Below are 25419 nucleotides of genomic sequence, written 5' to 3'. Positions count from 1 at the left end.
GACAGAAGGTCCACATCTGGGTATTTCACGTTTGTGGGAGAGAATTTAGTTACATCGAGAAGAAAAAAAGAAAATGGCCTCCGCTTCCTGCATGCTTATATGGATTAAAACGCTCTTATGTGACATGGGATTTACCAACATCGAGCCTATGGAACTAAGATGCGATAATCAAGTGGCCATCCATATCGGGGCAAATCCAGTTTTTCATGAACGAACAAAACACATTGAAGCCGACTATCATTTTGTGAGAGAGAAGATTCAAGCAGGGATAATATCCACCCCACACATCACGAGTGTGGATCAGTTGGTTGACATCCTCACTAAAGTTGTCAACAGTGATAAACTTCAAGCCATTGGAGCCAAGTTGGGACTGGTTAATATCGAGTTCCGACTTGAGGGGGAGTATTGAAAATATTATCACGATTATGATGTGATCACGTCACGTGATCACATCATGATCCATTTGGGTCCTTATAAGGACCCTCTCCACAATTGTAGCAACCACCATTTACAGCCAATTTGGCTCCTCCAATGTCGTCGATTACACCTAACCATTTTCTTATTAGTTGGCTATTCTCTGCACAACTATTCTCACTATGTACGTGCTATTATTCCCATGTACGTTATTATCCATTTGTTACCCCCTAGACAGCTAGTCCCACTATGCACGTAGCATTATCCTTATCAAGGTTAATGTTGTTATTGATGATGACCCTTATATATACTCGTGGGCTATAACATGTTAAGTTGACGACTGAAGTAATATGAACCAAATGCTCTTTCTCTCGTGGATGTAGGCATAATGTTGAACCACGTTAATTTATGATTCCCATTTCTTCCTTTCTTAAGTTTTCTTTTATCAGAACACGATTGTTGTGGTGGTCATCCATGGTGGCTGGACCCACAAAAGCCTGCAGTTGACATCCACAGTAGGCGCCTTACCAAACACACTAACTTTTTTCTTCTTATACGGGCCAAAAAAAGGGGATTTTCCCCGGAGCCCAAGATCCTGTATCCTTAGAGACTTGATGAAAGGGCGACTACAGACCCGATATAGATGTTATACCCCTAGAGAAGCAAGAGTTAAGGCACAACCAAGTAGGTAGGGCGCTACTTAGCCCTTCGGTTGTGCCTGAAATTCCACTAGAGGGGGGGTGAATAGTGAAATACGATAAAGATCGATAAAATAAAATAATCAGGCAATAAGGCACAACACATAAAACACAAAATTTATACTGGTTCGGTCAATACCCAGACCTACATCCAATCCCCAAGCAAACCACTTGAGCTTTCCACTATAACATCCGAGTCACCGGATAAATAGTACAACACCCTCTTCCTCAGAGGTCTTCTTCTCTCAACAGAGAAGGGGCACACCCTCTTCCATAGAGGTCTTCTTCTCTCAACAGAGAAGGACAACACCCTCTTTCACAGAGGTCTACTTCTTTCAACAAAGAAGGAAAATAGTGAATAACAGAGTTACAATACTTCCTATAGAACCTTCAGAATGATATGAATGCACGAATGAAGGATTCTCAGAATGTTCTGTTTGTCACTCAGAGGATACTCTTTGTCAAAGAACTGGACTTGACTTTTTCTCTTTTCTTTCTTTTCTTTTTCTCTTTCTTTTTCAAGGCTCTCTTTTCAAATACCGAATAGAAATTTTTCTCGTTGTAAGCTCACATGTCCATTCCATTGTTAAATAGTTTATTTGAGTGTGTTTATATAGCTTTTAAAAAAGTAGTCGTTATATTTTGAAATCGTAGCCTTCTTGAGATGTGAAATGATATGTCATTTCAAAAACATCTTTAGAGAAATTCGAAAAAGTCTTTTTCCATAAAAGTAAAATATAGGGTACACTAGTCATTGTAATTTTTTAGGTAATACATATTTTATGTAAAAAGTCTATTTCTTACAATAGTACATTAAACGTTGGATTGTGGTTTTGTCTTTATTCTCATTAATGATTTGAGGTACTTAAGTACTTCTTTACTTTAAATGAGTATAAGTACAATGAGTGCTTTGAGATATTTATTTATACATAGTCATGTCAAGTGTTTTCTTTATGTTGTGGTTTTCAAAGTCTTCAGAGAGAATGAGGACTACAAGAAAGTCGACATTCTTGAGAAGGATATTTTAACAAAGATTTCTTACAGGAGGTATTTAATGCTATACAAAGAGAATGATGACTTCAAGTAAGTCGACATTCTATGGGTTTGTAAAAAGGTAACTAGAGTCTTTTCAAAACCTTTATTATATTTGTTTTCTTTGTGTAGCCGATTTTCATGTTTTGTCTTTTACCCATATTTGAAATCATTTCTTTAAAGAAGGTAACTAGAGTCTTTTCAATAACATATTATATTTGTTTTTCTTTATGTAGCCGATTTTCATGTTTTGTCTTTTACCCATATTTGAAATCATTTCTTTAAAGAAGGTAACTAGAGTCTTTTCAAAAACATATTATATTTGTTTTTCTTTATGTAGCCGATTTCATGTTTTGTCTTTTTCCTACATTTCTTTTCATGTTGTCTTGTATATGATGTAAGGTACAATTATTACATTTTGAAATCATGTCAAAATACCTTTTTCATAAAGGGTTGTAAGAAGGTACAATTATTAGTTTTCAAAAAGGAGCTTTTTGAAACTATCGTATACTTTTATGATATAGTTTTTATGAATGAGTATGTAATATGCAATATGCATGTTCCTGAAGGTTCTGTTACATATGACTCTAAAGAATAAAAAAATCTTCATCTTGAGGTAGCCGATCTCTTCAGTTGATCTTTAGGAATGCATGGCTCATCAAGCTTTTTCTTAAAGGAGTATGATTGCACTAGTTGTACTTGAACAGGAAGTCTCCATCCTTTTTGGGTGAGATATCCTTGCATCAAATACTCGTTAGATTTATGGCAAAACATATTCAGTCATAATATAACATTTTTCAAGAGGACATATTATCATATCATATAAAATCAAATACGACAGTGTATCATATTATGTGACATCAAAACAGCGTTTCTCAACATTCTCCCCCTTTTTTATGATGACAAAATATGCTCCCCCTGTCAAAAAAACATTATGCATAGAAATAATAATATGATAAAATATTGAAAAATGTTTAAAGAGAGTATTTCTCCAATAATGGAGACAGGTTTTCTCCCCCTTTGTCATAGACAAAAAGGAAGGGATCAGAGTAAGAGAGTTATTACAGACCAATAATAAATATTACAGTAAAAAAAATAAGTTTATTCCGAAGGTGGAGTAGGTTGATGTGTAGGGGCGTCTAGATCCTGCTGTTGAGCTTGACGAGTCTGCTGCAACAAGGCTTGATTACGAAGGATACGATCCTGAGAGCGCTGGACATCCATCATTGCAGAGAAGTAATCAAAGTTGGATGTTGGATCATCTTCATCAGAGCCGGGAAGGTGCAGGGACCTGAGATTGAAGGCAGTAGCATCGATGACCTGAGAAGGATGGAGGATAACTTCGTTGTGAAGGGATACTTTGAAGTATTTTAGGATGGGAGTTATAAAACACCCGAAAAGAAGAGGCTTGAATTTTTTATAACGAATAAAAAGGTCGAAAAGAATGGAGGACCAGTTTATCGGAGTAGAAGAAAAAATTGCATAGATAAGGAGAGAGATTTTTCGTGGAACTAATCCCTTGCGGGGAAGCTTGGGATAGATGTTGTGGAGAAGAATCTGGGCAAGTAATTGAGCATGAGGTTGGAGATTCCTCATGTGCCAGGGAAGTGGGTAGCAGTTGGTGCAGAGAAGAATTTTTCGAAGTACCGATCGTTCGATTGGTACTATGTTGTTGAGGTCGGTGGCGGTGGAAGGTAGGTTTAGAATTCTGCCTAGGTTGGAAGCATCGAAAAATATCAACTTTCCTCGGACTTTACTGGTGATTGTAGTTTGTTCATGATCAGTAGAAAAGTTTGTATAGAATAGTCGAACAAGTTCAGGATAGTAGGCAGCTTGGGATGAAGATCCTAGTAGATGTTTGAGTTCAGGGAGATAGCTGTCTAGGTCAAATAGCATGAAGTCTTCATAGTGAACTAATTTTCCTTCATGAATGGGTCGAGAACAAAGTAAGTTGTAGTCATGAAAAAGACTAGGATACCTAAGATCTGCAGCAGTGATTGCAGAGGTTGAAGAGGAAGCCATTGCAAAAGGAAGTTGAGAGAGAAGGAGTTTGAAAGTATGTATGAAGATAGTGAGCTACGAGTAGTATTGGTGAGGAATGAACCAAACAATTAAATAGAAGAGAGAAAATAATTGTGACAATAATTGAATGACAATGGAAGTGAATGATTTTTGGATTGTAGTTTGAATAAGGAAATTCGTGAGTTGTAAGTTAAGGGGCTTGTGAATGACAAATCAAATCAATGGTGGAAGATAGTGTATCATATTGGTATGTAAGTTAAGAAGGACATAGATTTGAACAAATATACTATGGGAGAGTGTATCGAGTAGTGAGAAATGTTATGAATGGAGTATGGAGTGATATATTGAAGAGAGTGAAGAAAATAATGGCCTAATAAAACAAACAACTTTTTCTACATGATATTACTTGATGTGGAAGCATTCCAAATTCGTGAAGAGTGATTTTGGAATAAGACAAATAAAGATAAGAGAATGAGAGGCAATAATTTGTTATTTAATAAGTATATATTTTGATATGTGTGGAAAAAGAATGACTAGACATAAAGAAGGGTGATACGGATATGTGGTTTGAAAGATATGACATTTTTGAAAGAAAAGAATGCCTAAAAAAAATGTGTCATGATTAATGTGTCTTCACATTTGTATTGTTTTATGAGTATACGTAAAGATGAGAGGGACACACTTTGACTATGAATAGTGATGAGACAAAAAGATATTTATGAATGAAGAGTAATAATTGCTTATATAAGAAATATTTTTATGGATATGCGTGAAAGGAGTGAGAGTAGTCATAGAGAAAAGTGAGATGACATATATGGATTTTCGAGTAGGATAAGAAGTAATAAAAAATCATGATTGATAAAAGACATAAAGTTATGATTGATATGAATTATTGTTTATTTGATAAACATATTTTTAAAGAAACTCGATTTGAGGAAGTTCATAGAGAATAAAGTTAAGTTTTAAACTAGTAAAGGAGTCACAAACTCGGTTTGACAAGAATGGAGAGAGATATAAAATGAGAGAGTGATGGTCACAGATGAAAAGGAGCTTCGTATAATATATAAAGAGAGAGATAAAAAGGAAGGTGATACAAAACGTACTAATGGGTGGAGTACAAATACTTTTTGTAAAGCATGAAGAGATGATAATAGATAGTTCTTTAGGCTATGATATAACAGATGATATAGTAAAATTTTACGTGAGATATAATAGAGTGTACGTAATCTATGATATATTAAATGATATAGTAAAAATTTACGTGAGAACATAGCAACTAGATCTGTTAGAGAAAGGTAAGAGAACCAAAATAAACATTCGATTTTAACTAATAATTCGAAAAGCAAGAGTTCTCATAAACTAATATGTTTTCATGTTGAAGGTGAATCAATTTATCGTAAGAGAAGTTTTCACAAAAGGACAAAAATAATAAAGGAGTTATGAGATGAGTGATGTGAACAATGTTATGATAGCTTTTAATATAATTAGTTTTTATGGATATGAGTGAAAGGAGATAGGACAAGAAGTCATAATGGATGTGTACTTGAAAAGATGACAAGTTGAAAGACATAAAGAATGTGTCTTATAAGAATTTTAAGGTGTACGTGAATATGGAAATCTAGTTTGACTAACAAAAATCGATAAGAAGAAAAACTTTTAAAATAAGATTTTAACAAAACTTATAAGAAGTATTATAATAAGTGTGATTAATTTATAAGTCACTTAGTTTGCATATTCTTAGTTCTCTTCTAATTCGTGTAAAGTCTTCATGTTTCAATGGTTTAGTGAAAAAGTCTGCTAACTGTTGATTAGTGGGTATGAATTCCAGTTTAATTATATTGTTTAAGACTTGTTCTCTTAAGAAGTGGTGTCTTATTTGAATGTGCTTAGTTCGTGAGTGTAAAATAGGATTCTTAGATAAGTTTATCGCACTAGTATTATCACAGAAAATAGTTGTATTTTCAAAATTTAAACCAAAATATTTTAAAGTTTGTTTCATCCAGATAACTTGTGTACATGCTAGGCTAGCAGCAATGTATTCGGCTTCAGTAGTTGATAAGGACACACAATTTTGTTTCTTACTGAACCATGATACAAGTGAGTGCCCTAGCATATGACATGTTCCACTTGTGCTTTTTCTGTCAGATTTACTTCCAGCAAAGTCAGCATCGCTGTATGAGATTAAATCAAATGTAGAGGATTCTGAATAGAATAATCCAAAATCAACTGTGTCTTTTAAATATCTCATTATTCTTTTTACAACCTTAAGATGTGATTCTTTTGGATTTGACTAAAATCTAGCACACAAGCAAACACTGAACATAATATCTGGACGACTAGCAGTTAAATAGAGAAGTGATCCTATCATACCTCGGTATACCTTTGTATCAACAGACTCACCATCTTCATCTTTGTCCAAAACAGTAGTAGTGCTCATAGGAGTTGTTTTTGAAGCAGTTGAGTTCATGTTGAACCTCTTCAGAAGTTCACGAGCATACTTAGATTGATTGATGAAAACTCCATCCTTGGTTTGCTTAATATGCAGTCCAAGAAAGTAGGTGAGTTCTCCCATCATACTCATTTCAAATTCTTTCTGCATGGACTTAGAAAATTCTTCACAAAGAGTGTTGTTAGAAGATCCAAAGATGATATCGTCTACATATATTTGAACAATTAGGGTATGATTATTCACTATTTTTACAAATAATGTAGAGTCTGCTTTGCCTACAGAAAAACCAGTTTTTAACAAAAAGGTTTTAAGTCTATCATACCAAGCACGAGGTGCTTGTTTTAAACCATACAAAGCACGTTTGAGTTTGAAAACATGATCTGGATATTGTTCATTTTTAAATCCTGGAGGTTGTTTTACATAAACTTCTTCATTTATAAAACCATTTAGAAAAGCACTTTTAACATCCATTTGATATAATTTGAAATCCATATAGCTTGCATATGCTAAAAACATTCTAATAGATTCAAGTCTAGCAACAGGAGCAAATGTTTCATCAAAATCAATACCTTCCTTCTGGTTGTATCCTTGAGCTACTAGTCTTGCCTTATTTCTTATAACATTACCTGTTTCATCTAGCTTGTTTCTGAAGATCCATCTTGTCCCAATGATTGGATGATCCTTTGGTCTTGGTACAAGATCCCAAACTTCATTCCTTTGGAATTGATTCAGTTCTTCAGTCATGGCTAGCATCCAGAACTCATCGATGATGGCTTCATCAATCTTCTTTGGTTCAAGTTGAGAAATGAATGCCATATTTGCAATCCGTTCTAGCTGAGCTCTAGTCTGAACCCCCTTTGTCAGTTCTCCCAAAATCTGCTTTTGAGGATGATCTTTGATATCGACAAATGTTCTTTGATGATCATCTTCATTAGACTTAGCTGTGTTATCTAAAAATAAATTTGTACTTTCAACATCATCATCGTTAGTTTGCTTATGAACAGATTGATCAATAGATTCACAGAAACTAACATGCATAGATTCTTCAATAGACTTAGAACACTTATTGAAAACCCTGTATGCTTTAATATGACTTGAATATCCTAAAAATATGCCTTCAATAGATTTTAGCATCAAATTTATCTAGGCTATCTTTTGTGTTTAGGATAAAGCATTTACAACCAAAGACTTTGAAATAGTCTATTCTTGGAGTTCTGTCATAGAATAGTTCATAGGGAGTTTTATTTAATAAGGGTCTAATGAGGACTCTATTAGTTATGTAGCATGCAGTATTAACAGCTTCTGCCCAAAAAGATTTAGCAAGATTATTGTGTTGGAGCATAGTTCTAGCAGATTCCTGAAGGGTTCTATTCTTTCTTTCTACTACACCATTTTGAGGTGCAGCTCTAGGAAAGGCAAAGTTATGAGAAATACCATGCAAGTTAAAAAAAATTTCAAAAAGTTCATTTTCAAATTATCCTCCATGGTCACTACGGATTTTAACAATAGAACAAGATTTTTCATGTTGTAATTTTTTACATAAAATTTCAAATTGGCAAAACATATCACTTTTGTTTTTCAAAAATATTACCCAAGTAAATCTTGAGTAGTCATCTACAATGACAAAAACGTATTTATTGTGATTATGACTAGCTATCCTAGAAGGACCAAAAAGATCCAGGTGGAGAAGCTCTAAAGGTCTTTTGCTTGAAATGATATTTTTTGATTTAAAAGAAGATTTTGACAGTTTTCCTAATTGACATGCATCACAAAAACAATCCTTTTTAAACGTTATTTTGGGTAACCCACGTACTAACTTATCTTTAGCTAATTTAGACATGTATTTAGAATTGACATGACCCATTCTCATGTGCCATAGATGTTGAGAGTCATTATTAGCTATGAGGCAATGTTCTGTGATGTTTTCTAGGTATAGTTCATATATATTATTTTTTCTTATACCTTTTAAGATAATATTTTCGTTGGTGTCTGCTATAAGACAAGCATTATGATTAAAGCTAATTTTATAACCTGTATCACACATTTGACTAATACTTAGAAGGTTATGTTTTAAGCCTTTAACCAGGAGAACGTCTTTAATAAGAGGTTTATCTATATTTCCAATATTACCAATACCTATTATCAAACTTTTGTTGTTATCACCAAAGGTGACGGTTCCTCTTTTTTTATGAAGAACAGCAAAGAGGTCTGAATGTCCAGTCATGTGTTTTGAACATCCACTGTCTAGAATCCATCTGTTCTTCTTGTTTGGAGCCTGCAAATCATTAAGTAAAATTTCTTTTTGGTACCCAATCGGGTCCCTTTTTGTTAGACCTTGGAACCCATATCCATTTAGATTTGGGTTTGTCTACAACCTTAGAGGAGTTAAAAAAATTAACATTATAATACTCCTTATTTGGTTCAGACGAACTTTTCACAAAAGTGGTCTTTTGATTCATACAAGAAGGCTTGTTGAAATGAGAGTAGCCAATACCATTCTTGTAGAAAGAGACTTTTTGAGAAGATAGGAGTTTATCCAAGTTCTCTTTTCCTTTAGTAAACTTGAAAACCGTTTTCATAAGATTTTCAGTTTTACTTTTTAATTCTGAAATTTCTACTTGCAGATTTTTAGTCTTCAAGCTAGTAGATAAGATTTCAGAAGTAATAAGAAGAATTTTCTTTTTCAACTCAGAGTTTTCACTGCTGAGTTTTTCATTTTTCTGGGAAAGCTCTAAATTTTCAGATTTTAAAATTTTATTTTTGAAGCTTAATTTTCTAGATTTTTCAAATAATTCTTGAAAAGCATCTAGAAGTTCTTCAAAGGAAAAATCAGAAATTTCACTTACAGAGCTTTCGTTTGCCATGAAGCACATGTTTGCAGTTTCGGCTTCATCATCACTTGACTCTTCACTTGTGGATGGTTCTGAGTCATCCCATTGAGCATGCAGAGCCTTTTTCTTGAAGAACCTCTTCTTTGGTTCCTCGGTCTTGGACTTTCTTTTGAGAAGGGAACAGTCATGCCTCAAGTGATCTGGCTTATTACACTGATAGCACATGGAATCTTCCTTAGGATCTTTTGTTTCCTTGTGCTTGTTTGGAAGCCGGTTTCTTCTCATGAAGCACTGAAATTTTCTGGTTAGTAGCGCAATTTCGGATTCTTTATCTGAGTCTTCATTCTCAGATAGAGCTGGGAAAGCTAGAGTTTTCTTTATCGGTTGTTCTTCTTCCCTTCTTTCTTTCATGTGGACTTCATAGGCCATAAGATTGCCTATTAAGTCGTCCAGAGTAAGCTTAGATAAATCTTGAGCTTCTTCAATGGCTGTAGTCTTTTTCTTCCAATCAGTTGTGAGAGATCTCAAGATTTTCTTCACCTTTTCTGTCTGGGAATATGTTACACCCATAGATTTCAGATCGTTGGTGAATCTGGTAAACATCTCTGTGATGGGTTCATCTTTGTTCATTTTGAACAACTCATATTTTCTGACAAGAGATGAGATTTTGGCTTCTTTCACTTTGTTGGTTCCTTCATAAATAACCTTCAAAGAATGTCAAATATCATATGCAGATTCACATATAGATATTCTATTGAATTCATTCTGATCAATGGCACAATATAAGACATTCATAGTCTTAGCATTTAGGTTTGCCATTTTCTTTTCTTCATCAGACCATAAGTTATAGTCTGCGGATGAAGATGTGTATGGATGCTCAACAATTTTCCATACAGCAAAATCTATGGATTTGAGAAATATAGCCATTCTGCACTTCCAGTATCCATAGTTGGAGCCATTGAAGAAAGGAGGACGAGATGCGTGTTGACCTTCAATATCACGAGCATAAGAGGTAGATGCCATTTGTGCTGGAAGACTTGTTATGTCGAAACCAGCAAACCTGCTTTGATACCAAATGAAATTCCACTAGAGGGGGGGTGAATAGTGAAATACGATAAAGATCGATAAAATAAAATAATCAGGCAATAAGGCACAACACATAAAACACAGAATTTATACTGGTTCGGTCAATACCCAGACCTACATCCAGTCCCCAAGCAAACCACTTGAGCTTTCCACTATAACATCCGAGTCACCGGATAAATAGTACAACACCCTCTTCCTCAAAGGTCTTCTTCTCTCAACAGAGAAGGGGCACACCCTCTTCCACAGAGGTCTTCTTCTCTCAACAGAGAAGGACAACACCCTCTTTCACAAAGGTCTACTTCTTTCAACAAAGAAGGAAAACAGTGAATAACAGAGTTACAATACTTCCTATAGAACCTTCAGAATGATATGAATGCACGAATGAAGGATTCTCAGAATGTTCTGTTTGTCACTTAGAGGATACTCTTTGTCAAAGAACTAGACTTGACTTTTTCTCTTTTCTTTCTTTTCTTTTTCTCTTTCTTTTTCAAGGCTCTCTTTTCAAATATCGAATAGGAATTTTTCTCGTTGTAAGCTCACATGTCCATTCCATTGTTAAATAGTTTATTTGAGTGTGTTTATATAGCTTTTAAAAAAATAGTCATTATATTTTGAAATCGTAGCCTTCTTGAGATGTGAAATGATATGTCATTTCAAAAACATCTTTAGAGAAATTCGAAAAAGTCTTTTTCCATAAAAGTAAAATATAGGGTACACTAGTCGTTGTAATTTTTTAGGTAATACATATTTTATGTAAAAAGTCTATTTCTTACAATAGTACATTGAATGTTGGATTGTGGTTTTGTCTTTATTCTCATTAATGATTTGAGGTACTTAAGTACTTCTTTACTTTAAATGAGTATAAGTACAATGAGTGCTTTGAGATATTTATTTGTACATAGTCATGTCAAGTGTTTTCTTTATGTTGTGGTTTTCAAAGTCTTCAGAGAGAATGAGGACTACAAGAAAGTCGACATTCTTGAGAAGGATATTTTAACAAAGATTTCTTACAGGAGGTATTTAATGCTATACAAAGAGAATGATGACTTCAAGTAAGTCGACATTCTATGGGTTTGTAAAAAGGTAACTAGAGTCTTTTCAAAACCTTTATTATATTTGTTTTCTTTGTGTAGCCGATTTTCATGTTTTGTCTTTTACCCATATTTGAAATCATTTCTTTAAAGAAGGTAACTAGAGTCTTTTCAACAACATATTATATTTGTTTTTCTTTATGTAGCCGATTTTCATGTTTTGTCTTTTACCCATATTTGAAATCATTTCTTTAAAGAAGGTAACTAGAGTCTTTTCAAAAACATATTATATTTGTTTTTCTTTATGTAGCCGATTTCATGTTTTGTCTTTTTCCTACATTTCTTTTCATGTTGTCTTGTATATGATGTAAGGTACAATTATTATATTTTGAAATCATGTCAAAATACCTTTTTCATAAAGGGTTGTAAGAAGGTACAATTATTAGTTTTCAAAAAGGAGCTTTTTGAAACTATCGTTTACTTTTATGATATAGTTTTTATGAATGGGTATGTAATATGCGATATGCATGTTCCTGAAGGTTCTGTTACATATGACTCTAAAGAAGAAAAAAATCTTCATCTTGAGGTAGCCGATCTCTTCAGTTGATCTTTAGGAATGCATGGCTCATCAAGCTTTTTCTTAAAGGAGTATGATTGCACTAGTTGTACTTGAACAGGAAGTCTCCATCCTTTTTGGGTGAGATATCCTTGCATTAAATACTCGTTAGATTTATGGCAAAACATATTCAGTCACTATATAACATTTTTCAAGAGGACATATTATCATATCATATAAAATCAAATACGACAGTGTATCATATTATGTGACATCAAAACAGAGTTTCTCAACAATGCCCATGCTAGTTTACCTACTGTGGGCATTAGTTTAAGGCATGGGTCATGGACGAAATTTGTTGCATCATAGGCGGTCTAGCCTAGATTATGGTCGGGGCCCCTTGAGTGAGGTGTTCACTTGGGCAGGGATTATCGTTTTTCTCCTTGTTAGCCGTTTGAGAATCTTTGTCCTTCAAGGTCTCGAAGTGATTTTCTTGACTGGAGAACACCTTCTCAGATTATTTTTTGACGTTCAACGAGTAAGTTTTATCATTGTCGTCCTTCGTCTATGGCCACATTCAGTTCATGCACCGTCTGCAGCTTGTTTTTGTTGTGGTCTAATGTGTGTGATAGCCCACCACAAAAACCACAATATGTTATGTTGTTTTCATACAACACTTCTTGATGAGATGTGATACTATTTTTGATCGCAATGTCGATGAAGGGGACAAGCCTGAAGTCAAGCGACACCTTAATTTTCAAACGAGCAAACTGCATCCGTTCTTCGATGCTGGTGAAGCAGTCAGTTCCGCACTCACCACTTTAGTGATTCCGACGAAAACATCCTAAGACCATAACTCGATTGAGAGGTCCGACAATCATATCCATATTGGTACCCTTGACTTGACCTCGAGCTTCATCGACATGTCCTGTTTCCACGGGTTAGTGATGAGGGTGCATCCACCGATTTGCCAACGTGTGACATACCTCATTTGATCTAAGTAATTCTGCACAGGAGTCGGGCTTGAGCCGATCTAAATTTCAAAAAGCTCAGCTCGAATCTAGCCGAGCTTCAAAGGTTGTGTACAAACTTGGCTAGAGTTCAAGCTCAGACCTGGTTTGGCTCGAGCTGCACTAACTTGCATTTAAAAAAAATACGATACCCACTTAGCTAAAGTGAAGATTTATGAATAATAGTCAACAAAAATACTACATATCCTTAAAGTAGTCCCCATATCTCTATTAGCTGAGCTTAATCAGACTAATCAAGCTTAATCAAGCTCAGCTCGTTTAAATACTCTGGCGAGCCCGAGATGGGTTTAAATGGCTCGAGCTTGGCTCGTTGTGCAGCCCTATATCTAAAAATGTTGAGGTGATCAGAAATAGTCCATCTTTGATTGCTGAGAGAGATGTCTTGTTCATACCAGACCACTGATGCTTGAGTCCTTCGAACATAAAGCGATAGTCCATTCGCCTATCTATAAGACTTTCCTAAAAACCAGCTACTACTGTTAGTTCCATTGGCTCCAAAAGCTGGGAGTACCTACTTGACGGGATCTGAATCTCACCACAACAAAGCAGTGGATTAGCGACAACCACATTTTGTCGCTAATCCGTCGCTAACAGGCTTAACGACGGATTAGCAACGACAGTATGCTTACGTTGCGAATTTTTCGACGCAAACTGGCGACGGAATAAATTTGTCACCAGGTCTGTCACTAATTGCGACGGAATAATGAGCGATGTATTCCGTCGCCAATCCGCCGATACTAAACGACGACCTCGGCTTGGCGACGGATTTACGTCAGTTGCTATGCCATCGCTAGATTTATTTGCATAGTGACGGATGTTTTCGTCGCTAATCCGTCGCAAACACGAAAAAAAATAAAAAAAAATTATTTGAAAATTAAATACCGAGAACGGTACAATTTATATTTCCTATATAATTTATATTTCCTGTAAATAAAAAACAAACTAAACAAAAAATTCCATATAAAAGGAATCTACAACAATTAATCGTTCCACCTTAAATTTAACAAGTTTAATTATTTACAATTCAACAATTACAATTAGGAAACAACAAAAAATAGAACTTCTTCAACACAGTTCTCTAATCATTGCCAAGATTTTGTGCGTCTTCTTATTCATTGCCTTTATCTATCCCTTCAGCTCCGCTACGCTGATTATCGCTAGCAGCTTACATAAGAAAAGAACAGTCAGTATTGATAAACAAAATATAATGAAATAAATTACACACTATATGTGATTCTATCATGTGCTCATATGTGTTCGAAGGCAATAGAAAAACTTTATATGTGATTCTATCATGCTCATATGTGCTCTAAGGCAGGCAAAAAACTCTATATGTGATTCTATCATAAATTATATGTGTTTTAAGGCATTAAATTTTTTTTATATGAGATTATATCATGCTCAGATGAGTTCTAAGGCAGCTAGAAAAACTCTATATGTGATTCTACCATTCTCATATGTGCTTTAAGGCAGGCAAAAAGCTATATATGTGATTCGATCATGCTCGTATGTGTGCTAAGGCAGTCAAAAAATTGAATATGTGATTATAGCATGCTCATATGTGTTCTAAGGCAGACAAAAAAACTCTATATGTGATTCTATCATGCTCATATATGCTCTAAGGCAGGCAAAGCAAAAAACTTTATATGTGATTCTATCATGCTCATATGTGCTCTAAGGCAGGCAAAAAACTCTATATGTGATTCTATCATGCTCATATGTGCTCTAAGGCAGGCAAAAAGTTATATATGTGATTCAATTATGCTCATATGTGTTCTAAGGCAGACAAAAAACTGAATATGTGATTATACCTGAGAAGGACCTGCAATCAAAGATCCCCTGTTCAGCACAAGATTGTTGATCTCATCTCGGAGAAAGGGGGCAACGGTGTCATGGAAGTAGTCATTCATTGTGTCCTTAATGATCTGATGTACATCATCACTGAAAAGAATAGGTTGCTGCTTGGAGCTTATGTCGGCGAAAGAAGTATGTGAGTCGTAACTGGAAGAAGCAATAACTGGTGAAGTGTTCAGATTACTCCCAAACCCAAACACGCGACCTTTTTTGGGTTCACCTGTTGTAGTCACCCATGCTGCAGGATCAAATAATGGATGCTGAGTAGCGTCATCGTCATATCGCTCTACCATCTGTTGCTCACATGCCTCCTACAAAATAATGTTTAAAGTATGTATTAATAATTAATGATAACATTATGATAACTTGCATATTGCAATAATTATTAATAGAATAAATACATACCGTTGTCGTTCTTGCCTTCTCTGATACGAAGACTCTCGTGGTTTTCCGTTTATGTGTTTCAACAAACATATCCTTATATGGTACAATGCCTCCTTTTTCTGCTTCCTGCGAAGTTAAAGGACAAAAGATTTAGTTCACAAGTTTGCAACAATACTTATAAAATTAATATTATATATTGATGAGTTACCATTTTCTTCAGGTGGCTCCCAAATGTATTAGATCCACCTGTGTGTAGATGAGCTTCGAGCATTTTCGCTCGATTTTGTGCAGCCTTCGCAGAGCAATTTCGAAATGCATCTCCCGCCCACTTATCGCACATTTCATCCCAATAATCTCTCCTGATAGTAATAGGGCCATGGCCCTTCCACTGTAGTGGATCATCTATTACGCTAGATGTTTTTTTTGCTGTAGTCTTCATATTGTGCAGCATGTCTGCAAATCGATTGGCAACCACCTTCTGCCACACCTTCCTTGCATCATTTTCTTCCACTGTAGTTGCGTAGCGATTCGAAGCCTACAAATATTTTCAGAAAGTTAGTATACATTACTTAAAAAAATTAAATATGAAACACATTAACTATGAGGAACAACTGTATACCGTGAATAAGGACCACAATCTGTCTAACACCTCCTTTGGGTACTCTTTCCATTGAGCAACCGGTTCTGGTAGATGTTGAAGAAGTGAATTCCTAATCCCCCGTACTACTTCTTGTGGCTAAAACCTCATGCTGCACATGAATTGGTACACAGTAAATATCAATATAAAATATTTATAAGATATGCAATAATTGAAAACGAAATACTTACGGTCGATTATCGATATACACTATTCGAATGAGTCTTCTTATGCCAGACTGAGAAGACTCTGCTTCCTGTGTTGGCTCATGACTTGTGTGATCAACTGGTGTAGGTGGGTCGTGTACAGGCGAAACATCATCTATAAACAAATACATTAGAAATTCTTAGAATGCGCATTTGAACTAATCAAGCATCCAATTAGTTATATGATATACCTATCACAGGAGCCCATGAAGATGAAGGTTGGGCCTGACTACTACTGGATGAGCGACCATTGTAACTTCCATGAACCATATTCTAACAAATAACATATGTCATACAATACATTCAAATAATTCACATCAAGTATTACAATACATTCAAGTCATTTGCATCAAGTATTACAATAATTCAAATCATTCGCATCAAGTATTGCAATATATTCAAATGATTCACAACAATACCTAGAGCGTTGACCATAACTTTCGCACGATAGAAATTTTGTGGAAATTTCTCATCTTTGGGCAACATACTCTTCACAATCATGCACAAACGGTCAAAACATGATTGATTCAAATTATACTCGGACTTCAAATTCATTAGTTGAAGAACTACAGACAAGATAGTGTGACTCTCGCAACTGTTCCAAAGTGGCTCATCAGCATCTCTAAGTAAATCATAAAATCTACTAGCTACATCGTTTGGTGATTCTTCATCTACGGCAGTTCTTAAATCACTAGAACTCATAGCAGAACCCAGTTTTGTTCTTGCGGCATCAAATATCAAATTCGTATATAGATTATTGTGCACCACATTCACCCGTGCATCAAAATCGTTTCTAAATTCTTCTCCATGAAACGTCCAGTTCTGATAATCACTCACAAAACCCTTCCTGTATAGCTGATGTCTAACGCTATGAAGTTCTACAAATCGATTATTCTTACAAATCTTGCAGGGACACCTAATCTGACCTGTGGGGTCCACTGTACTGACACTTGTCATTGCAAATTCAATAAAACTGTCAACACCATCCATATATTCATGTGATAACTCATTGTCCACTATCCTACAGTACATCCACTCACGGTTTGCAGTCATTTTCTTATGATGTTGTGAATAATAGCCTAACGAATTAAAAGAGAATAATCAGAATGCTACGATGAAGAAAATATCAAATTTATCATGCAATATATGATGTCATACAATAACAAGAATTTTGATGCATGCATTGAAAACTTAATATTTTCATGTGCAAACTATTAATGACAAGATACAATCATTTGAAACATGCTTTTATTATACAATTTCACATAGAAGTCATAATCAAATTGAAAGTAACTACATGCGAGCATGGATACAATTACATCAAACATTGCAATACAACATAATCATTCATATCAAACAAATGACAAACATGTACCTGCAACAAACACACTTCAATATCTCACTAACTACTACCATGCCTAGCATGGACTCCGTACTCAAAAAATAAGAACACTTCAATATTCATACATTAAAATCATGTTCAGCATGATCTCCAAACTCCAACAAAGCAACCCTAAATATCAACAACTAAGTGAGTGTGTGGACAATAAAGTGTTACATCTAACAAATTAAATAACATGTGATACGCTTGCATCACTTACTCACCACGGGTATTTACCCGATTTGCATTATTTTTTGTCACTTACTTACCACAGGTGGTTGAGCACGAGCTGGTTCCGTTGAAAAATCTGCAAAAAAAAATTTTGTTTTAAAATGAAGTCACCACGAAAAAAAAAGAGGTTGTTCCAGCAAGGGGTCAACTCCCCTGTTGTTCCGGCAGGGGGTCGACCCCGTTACGGAACATAGGAGGTTAACCCCCTTACGGAACATAGGGGGTTAACTGACCCCCTGTTCGGGCAGTGGGTCGACCCGCAACCTTTCTGCCAGTGAGTCGACCCCCTGTTGGGGTCGATCCCCTGCTAGAACAGGCAGAAGGTTAATCCTTTGCCTGTTCCGGCAAGGAGTTAACCCCCTGCCGGAAACACAGGGGGTTAACCCCCTGTTGTTCTGGGTTAAACCCCTGCCGAAAATCGGGGGGGGGGGCGTCCTTTACCTGTCTCCGGGCGGTGGGACCGACGAACGGCGGGAGTGGGACCGGCAAACAACGGGAGCGGCGGGAGCAGCGAAAGAAGAAAAGGAAAAGTTGTCTGGGATTAGAGTTATTTGAAACTTAGCGACGACTTAGCGACGGAATTAATCTGTCGCTAAGCCAACGTAAATCAAATTTACGAAACGAGCGACGGACTATATTCCGTCGCTAAGTAGCGACAGACTAGATTTTGTCGCAAACGTCGTCGCCAAATGGTGCGATCGTAACGACAAAACAATATGTCGCTAAGTAGCGACGGACTGGGCGACAGACTATATTCCATCGCTATTTTCGTAAGCTTCATTAATTATAGCGACGAATGTTTTTCGCTCGTTAATCCGTCGCTAACTAGCGACGGAATATTTCCGTCGCTAAAGTCCGTCGCTAACAACGTATTTTCTTGTAGTGTCTGGGGATGAGGGTGTTCCTTGTTCGCGGCCACCACCTCCACCATCGACTGTGTGGCATAGACCGGGCTTGTTGATACTACATGCACCCATGACCGAGGTCCATTCTGTGGTTCCACTGCAGGGTTCATTCCATTGATTTTGCGACCTTCGACTGGTTCGAGCTTTCCCTCTGGCAGTGGATGCTATTAATCTGCATTGATCGACGTTGCTGCTTCCGATGTCTGTTCACACTTCATTTACCTCTGTTTGAAACTTTGACGTTTGTGAAAGATGTAAGGCCCTGTTTGGAAACTAGGAGCTGGGATAGGAGTTAATGCATTTGGCAAAAACTTGGTCAAAGTACCTTGTGGTGGTCGTTTGGAAACTGGTAGCCGGCATGGGTGTTTATTCATTTGGGATGGAAAGTGAGGTTCTCTCACCTTTGTATCTACACTGAAGAATGAAAGCCAAATCCAGGATTTGGCAGTTCTCACTTCCTTAAATGGCACTTCCTGTCCCAGCTACTAGTTTCCAAACAGGGCCTAAATGGAATTGCGGTTTCGCACCCACTCGTGGGAAAGCAATTAACAGCGCCCCAACGTGTGACTTCTCGTAAGAAAATGGGTTTTTTTGCCATTCAATGAGTGGGCCCGCCCACCTGTTTTTCATGGGGGCGTTTGTCTCACACCCATGTGAGAAAGGCTAGCTGAAACAAACGCTGATGTATTATTATTACGTGCATGAAGATACCCGCCTTGTCTTCTAATACATGGCACTGCAACAGTAAGCAATGCTACATGGTTTTCTAATGTCAGTAAGATGTGGCAGGCTTTTACCAAAAAATCCCCACCGTCCTTTGGCTGATTTCCTACATGCATAGTGGCAAATCTCGCGAGATTTAAGAAAAAACATAATATTTATATTTTTATTGGGTATTTATCGTAAAAAAACTGTGGTTTCTATTTTTAATATTTGTATTTATATTTCTTTATAAAAATATTTTTTATATTTTTATTGACGAGATTTTCAAGAAAAAACATGAGATGAAAAAAAAAACAATTTCTCACGAGTTTTTGGCTGCCGATATCTTGCCTTTTTTAACTTTTGTCAATATGCTTACATGCCCCGTAGCATTATCATGTTGTCGGCTGACTTTCATCGTATATATATATATATATATATATATAGAGAGAGAGAGAGAGAGAGAGAGAGAGAGAGAGAGAGTACACCAGATTTTGTAGTGGTCCTATGTGCCGTCTTGGACTGTGCAATCAAAAGATCAGAAAAGAAATATAGGTATGATCTACATGATTTTCTTAGTAAAAATATGTCTTAGATAATGTGAATGTGATGTGTAATAAGGATTTTCAAAGATTTTAGAATTCAAATTAATGACCCACAATGTACCAAATTTCTACAACTCAAAGCCTTACTGAACATATTTATGGTCAGATTGATGAGCAAGAGAGATACCGTTGACTATTCAAAAGTGTGGTGCATGAGTGAACACCTTGACCTATTGCAAACAAGACTGGATCCACCACTTGCCCCTAAAATCATCCTGCAGAAGGATCCAGCGTGGTCAGTTATGGAAAACGATATTTGGATAATGTTTTTTTGGCAAAAATAACATTTTTTTAATAAAAAAATTCAGCCACCAATTTTTGAACTGCCAGAAAATCATGCACATAGATCAGATTCTAGTGATTCAAATGCTAATCTTCAGTAAATAGAGCATGTAGATGGTAATATTGGGTCTGATTTGCATAAAACCTGTAACAATGAGATCTGGAAAGGGGTATGATCATAATAAGGATGATTTTAGGGATGAACATGATCCAAAAGTTAGATTTTGCTTATGTATGAGTCCACCACGAGTATGTGCTACCAAAGTTAAGAGTCTACCACGAGTGAAAGGATGTTTTGGGAGTATGTTTTACAAATCTTTACAGATGTGTTTGGTGTGGTCCATTTACTAGAAAACAATACTTAGATCGTGTTTTTCTGATGAAAAAATGCAAAATTGTCAGCTTGAATATTTATGAAAATTGTAGGCCTTTGCTTTCAAACATTGTAAATACCTAACCACGTGTAAGACCCAAGATTCTATTCCTCAAAATCAAGCATTCAGAACACATCTTATGATTAGATTTGAGAAAAACATGAAAAAAACTTTAGAAGTCCCATAGGCACATATCAGAGTTTGCTTGCGCGCGCACGCGCACACACACACTGATGTCTTCTTTTAAATCGTTGTAATTTTGAAAAGATTTTTAAATGTAAAACATGTGAAAACCAGACATCAAATAATAAAAACCGGTTCTCACTAGTGGATGAGACCGGGTCGAACTCAGGGAACAAGAATATATCGTATTCAAGTACACAAATTTAAACTAATCTTTATTGCCGAATTATTAAAATGTAAAATGTTCAGAAAAGGTAAAAACAACTAACTATTACAACAAATGAATACCCTTCGCAGAGGGCGTAAAGTGCAATATTTACAAACCCAATTAAATTTCTAATTCTAAAAATAAAAGCAAAAATATTCTATTCTTGTGCTTCCTCGTGTCAAGTAATCACTTTCACTCCAGTCTGGTTCTATCCTGCACAAATTAAATGAACACGAGCAGTACCAGAGATAGAAATAGAAATTATATGAAACAAAGTATACTAAAAAAAAAAATTATGAAAGATATCATGAAAGGAAACTAATGACAATTAAGACTATATGAAACTAATGACAATTAACTAATTAATTCTAAGGCTCAAAATAGTATTACAAACTAACTAACATCAAATTTTTTACTCAGTAAACTAATTACTAATTGGCTAGATATTCTAATTACAAAGTACTTGTCATCGCTAATTAGTTCAAATCAACTAATTAAGCCTAATTTCAAAACATCTAAGTAAATGTATTAACTAATCAGCTAGTAGCATATGTTCAAAAATCAGAAATCACTAGTTTAATCCAAAACAGACAGTTAACTAATGCCAAAGATCAATCAAACAAACTTCAGACAATAAGCACCAAAGATTAGGAAACAACTACATTTGCTGGAAAACACTTATTTCAAAACAATTCTTTGCCGTGAGAATAAGGAAAAAAAACAACAAGCAATTAGGAAAATTGTGTTTTAAAAACAAACTCTGAAAATTATTATTTTTTTTTAAAAAAAACACATTATCGTAGCAGGTAATTTTCAGGATTGAATCAAAATTCACAACCTCACACAGGTGATTTCGGTTCCCACCGTGGTTCAGGGAGCTGAACCACCAGAATTTCCGACGAATCCTCCTGTTTCACAACATCCGATCGATCTGTGGTTCAGGGAGCTGAGCCACCAGAACTTCCGACGAATCCTCCTGTTTCACAACATCCGATCGATCTTTGTTCTCATGGTAACTCAACTGAAATCTCATATCCTCCACCGGAACTCTCAACAGCCTACCGGAACTCTCAACATCTTCCACCGGAACTCTCAACAGCCTACCGGAACTCTCAACAGCCGTGAAATGAATTTCACGGCAACTCAAATGAAAGTGCCTCTTTCACATTTTCACGATAAATGTGATGTGAATCCGGCTACATCAGAGGATTCCAACGATTAATCAAAGAACAAAGATATTATGATCGGCTGGATTTGATCCAGTTCTCTGAATAATGCTGGAAATCAAATTCAATTAATTTTGAAAATAATATTCTGAAAACACAGTGATCGATCGATCAATTTTTTAAGAAAATGTTCAAATCCGATGAATCCACAACAGATCTGATGAATTGAGTATGCTGTTTTCTCCGAATTTTAGATCCACACGACCAGGAAATGGTGATTTCACAGCTATCAATTTTCTGATATTTCACTGTACGCACACTACTATGCTGTAGAGAAAAGAAATTTAAAAACAAACAAACAGTAAACTAAAACAAATGGAAATAGAAATAATGCTCACAATGAATCTATGAATGAAAAGAAAATATGCTGAAAATTCAGATGCTCATGCTTACATTTGACTAATTAAAAAAATTGAAAACTGGAATTAGAAAAGGAGAAGAATAGGAAGAAGAAGAAGAGGAAGAAGAAGAAGAAGCACTTACCGAACTTGAAGGGTTAGAAGAGAGGTTGGAATCCTCTCTCTTGCTTCAGTCGTTGTCGGAATTCTTCACCGGAAAGAGGATGAGAAAAAGAGGGGAAAATAGGGAGAAGGAGAAGAAGATGTAAGAAGAGGTGGAGAAGAAGGGAAAGAAGAGAGGGCTTGAGCAAAAGAGAGAAGACAAGCCTCTCTTCCCTCTACGTATCATATTTAAAGATTTGAACTTTTCTCCATAAGTCCCTCTTCTTTGTAAAATTGCATTTCAAAAACCTCTCTTCAAAAAGTTATTTACAAAACAACTCAAAATGACTATGTTTTAGAAAATACAAAACTAAGTCTATTTTAACTCTAATTTTTTTATGATTTTTAAAAACTAAACTACTACAATTATGTCAAACACTAAAATAGGCATTAAAATGTAAAATAAAACTATTTTTCATGCATTTTTTATATTTAAATCATTTTAGCACATTTACTCGAAACTAACATAAAATTGGGTTTTTAAATCATTTTCTCCTGAAATCATGCATATTTTTATATGAAATATCCCTAAAATATATGCATGATCAAATACCCCCATGCTTATGTTTTGCTAGTCCTCGAGCAAATTAGAAAAATGCAAGAAATCAAACTATCACCTAACTCACTTTCGTAGGAATCACGGTTGCATTTAGCTCATGCAACAAGCCCTTTCAACCCCTGGGTTACCCCAGTGGACGAGTAAGGTCTCGTGAGGGTTTGCAGTGATGCTACCCATAAACATCTCTGTCATGTATGCATAATATTACACATCCTCACAAGCAGTAGGTAATTAAAGACTTTGTTTTCATAAATATTTCCTGTTATCTCAAAATTAAAACATAATTAGAGCCTTTTATATACCACCACAGAAAAAGAATTTCTTTCACTTTTCTAAATATCACAATTATTTATGTTTTATTCTTAGAAAATCCAATAAAAACATATTATTATTTACTTATCCTCACTCATATGTTTTCTACACAGGTTTTCTCAATCACACTTCTAAGCACTGAACTTTTCTCTATTTTTCAGCTCTTTTCTCGATTTTTTCATTTTTTTCACGCTTTTTCTTTTTGCGTATTTATTCTTTTCTTATAGCTTGCGTGTGGTCTGCTTTTATGCCTTGTGCAATGTCAATATCTTCCATACTTTTTCAATACATATCAAAAGATATCAACTAAGACATAAAAGTGACTTCCTTCATTCACCTTTATAACATGACAGTCAAACATTTCAACTTGTATCTGTTCTCAGTTACTTAGGATCACAAAGTTTTCCACTCTCCTTTTCGAAATGGAATTAAAAGTTTCAACTTACATCTAAGTTCCATCTACTAAGGATTGTGAAATTATCCAAACAACCTAACGCATGCTATATTTTTTTCACTTTTTGAGCTCATTTTTACGCTTTTGTTCATTTGCTTAGTTTTTCAAAAATAGAACTGTGCATATTCATATTTATGATTCAAAATAAATTCTAACATGTATCTATCATCATTTCTTCGAAATCCGCATAAACAACCATAATTTTTAAATCTATGTCAGAAAAAAAAATTCGTGGGGCTTAAAAATCCTCTAAAAATATCAGATTTGAAATAACATTCATATAAGTTCAAACTTTTTCTTTAAAAATCTACTTTTCATGAGAGATGTGTAAACATGTGCAAGAACGTAAACAAAAATATCAAGGTGTGCAAACTACACCCTCCCCCATGCTTGAATGACACTGTCCCAGTGGCACTCCCCCATGCTTATATGAAACTACGTGAATGCACATGAGAGGAAATAAATGAGGGAAAAGAGTAGAATGACCTGACATGAATTAAAAATACATGTTCTATGAATGTAATAAATGCAATGTATACATGACAAAACATGAAACTCATGAAAAAGATAGAAAACGAAAAATAAAACCAAATAAAATCTATAAATCCTAACAACAAATGTAATACTGTACAGAATATGGGTTGCCTCCCATAAAGCGCTAAGTTTCACGTCCCCAGCCAGACGGATCCCTGGAAAACCCTTCATCGTCCATGAGATCAATGGACATGAAGTCAGACTCAACCGGGCTCTATGAAGAAAAGAGTGTCATCTGTGACACTACGCACTATGTTTCCATCCCTTCTACCTCCAAATGTAGTATCATGACTCTCTTGACATGAAGAACGGAGATTAGTCTCATTTGAGAGACTGGTCAGGAAATGAGAGTCTAGGACCGACCGAGTATCAATGAATGCTACTTCAGACAAGTGGTGAATATGATCTGGCTTGTCTTGGTCAAGCACTTTCTGCATCTGCACCTCTTGCTTAGTAAAAATTGGTGATCCTAAAGGCTGAGAAAATGGGGCTTTATATGATGAAAATGTATGCTGTGAATAAAGCCCCTTCTGTTGAGGTATCATAGAGATCGACTCGTCAGTAGAAATGATATGAGGTTCATGAGTCGATTTCTGAGTGGAGTGACACGCCTTCCCATACTGAAGGGATGTAACAGATTTGACTGGCTCATGATGTGAAGTAAGTTGCAAGTCAAATGACATGGAATCCTCTCCCTTGGATGTGACAACAGACTGACTAGATGGGTTCCCC

The sequence above is a fragment of the Nuphar pumila genome, chromosome 3 (assembly GCF_984573655.1).
Source record: "Nuphar pumila chromosome 3, dmNupPumi1.hap1.1, whole genome shotgun sequence".
In the NCBI taxonomy this organism is placed as follows: domain Eukaryota; kingdom Viridiplantae; phylum Streptophyta; class Magnoliopsida; order Nymphaeales; family Nymphaeaceae; genus Nuphar; species Nuphar pumila.
This window is presented reverse-complemented; position numbering follows the sequence as displayed.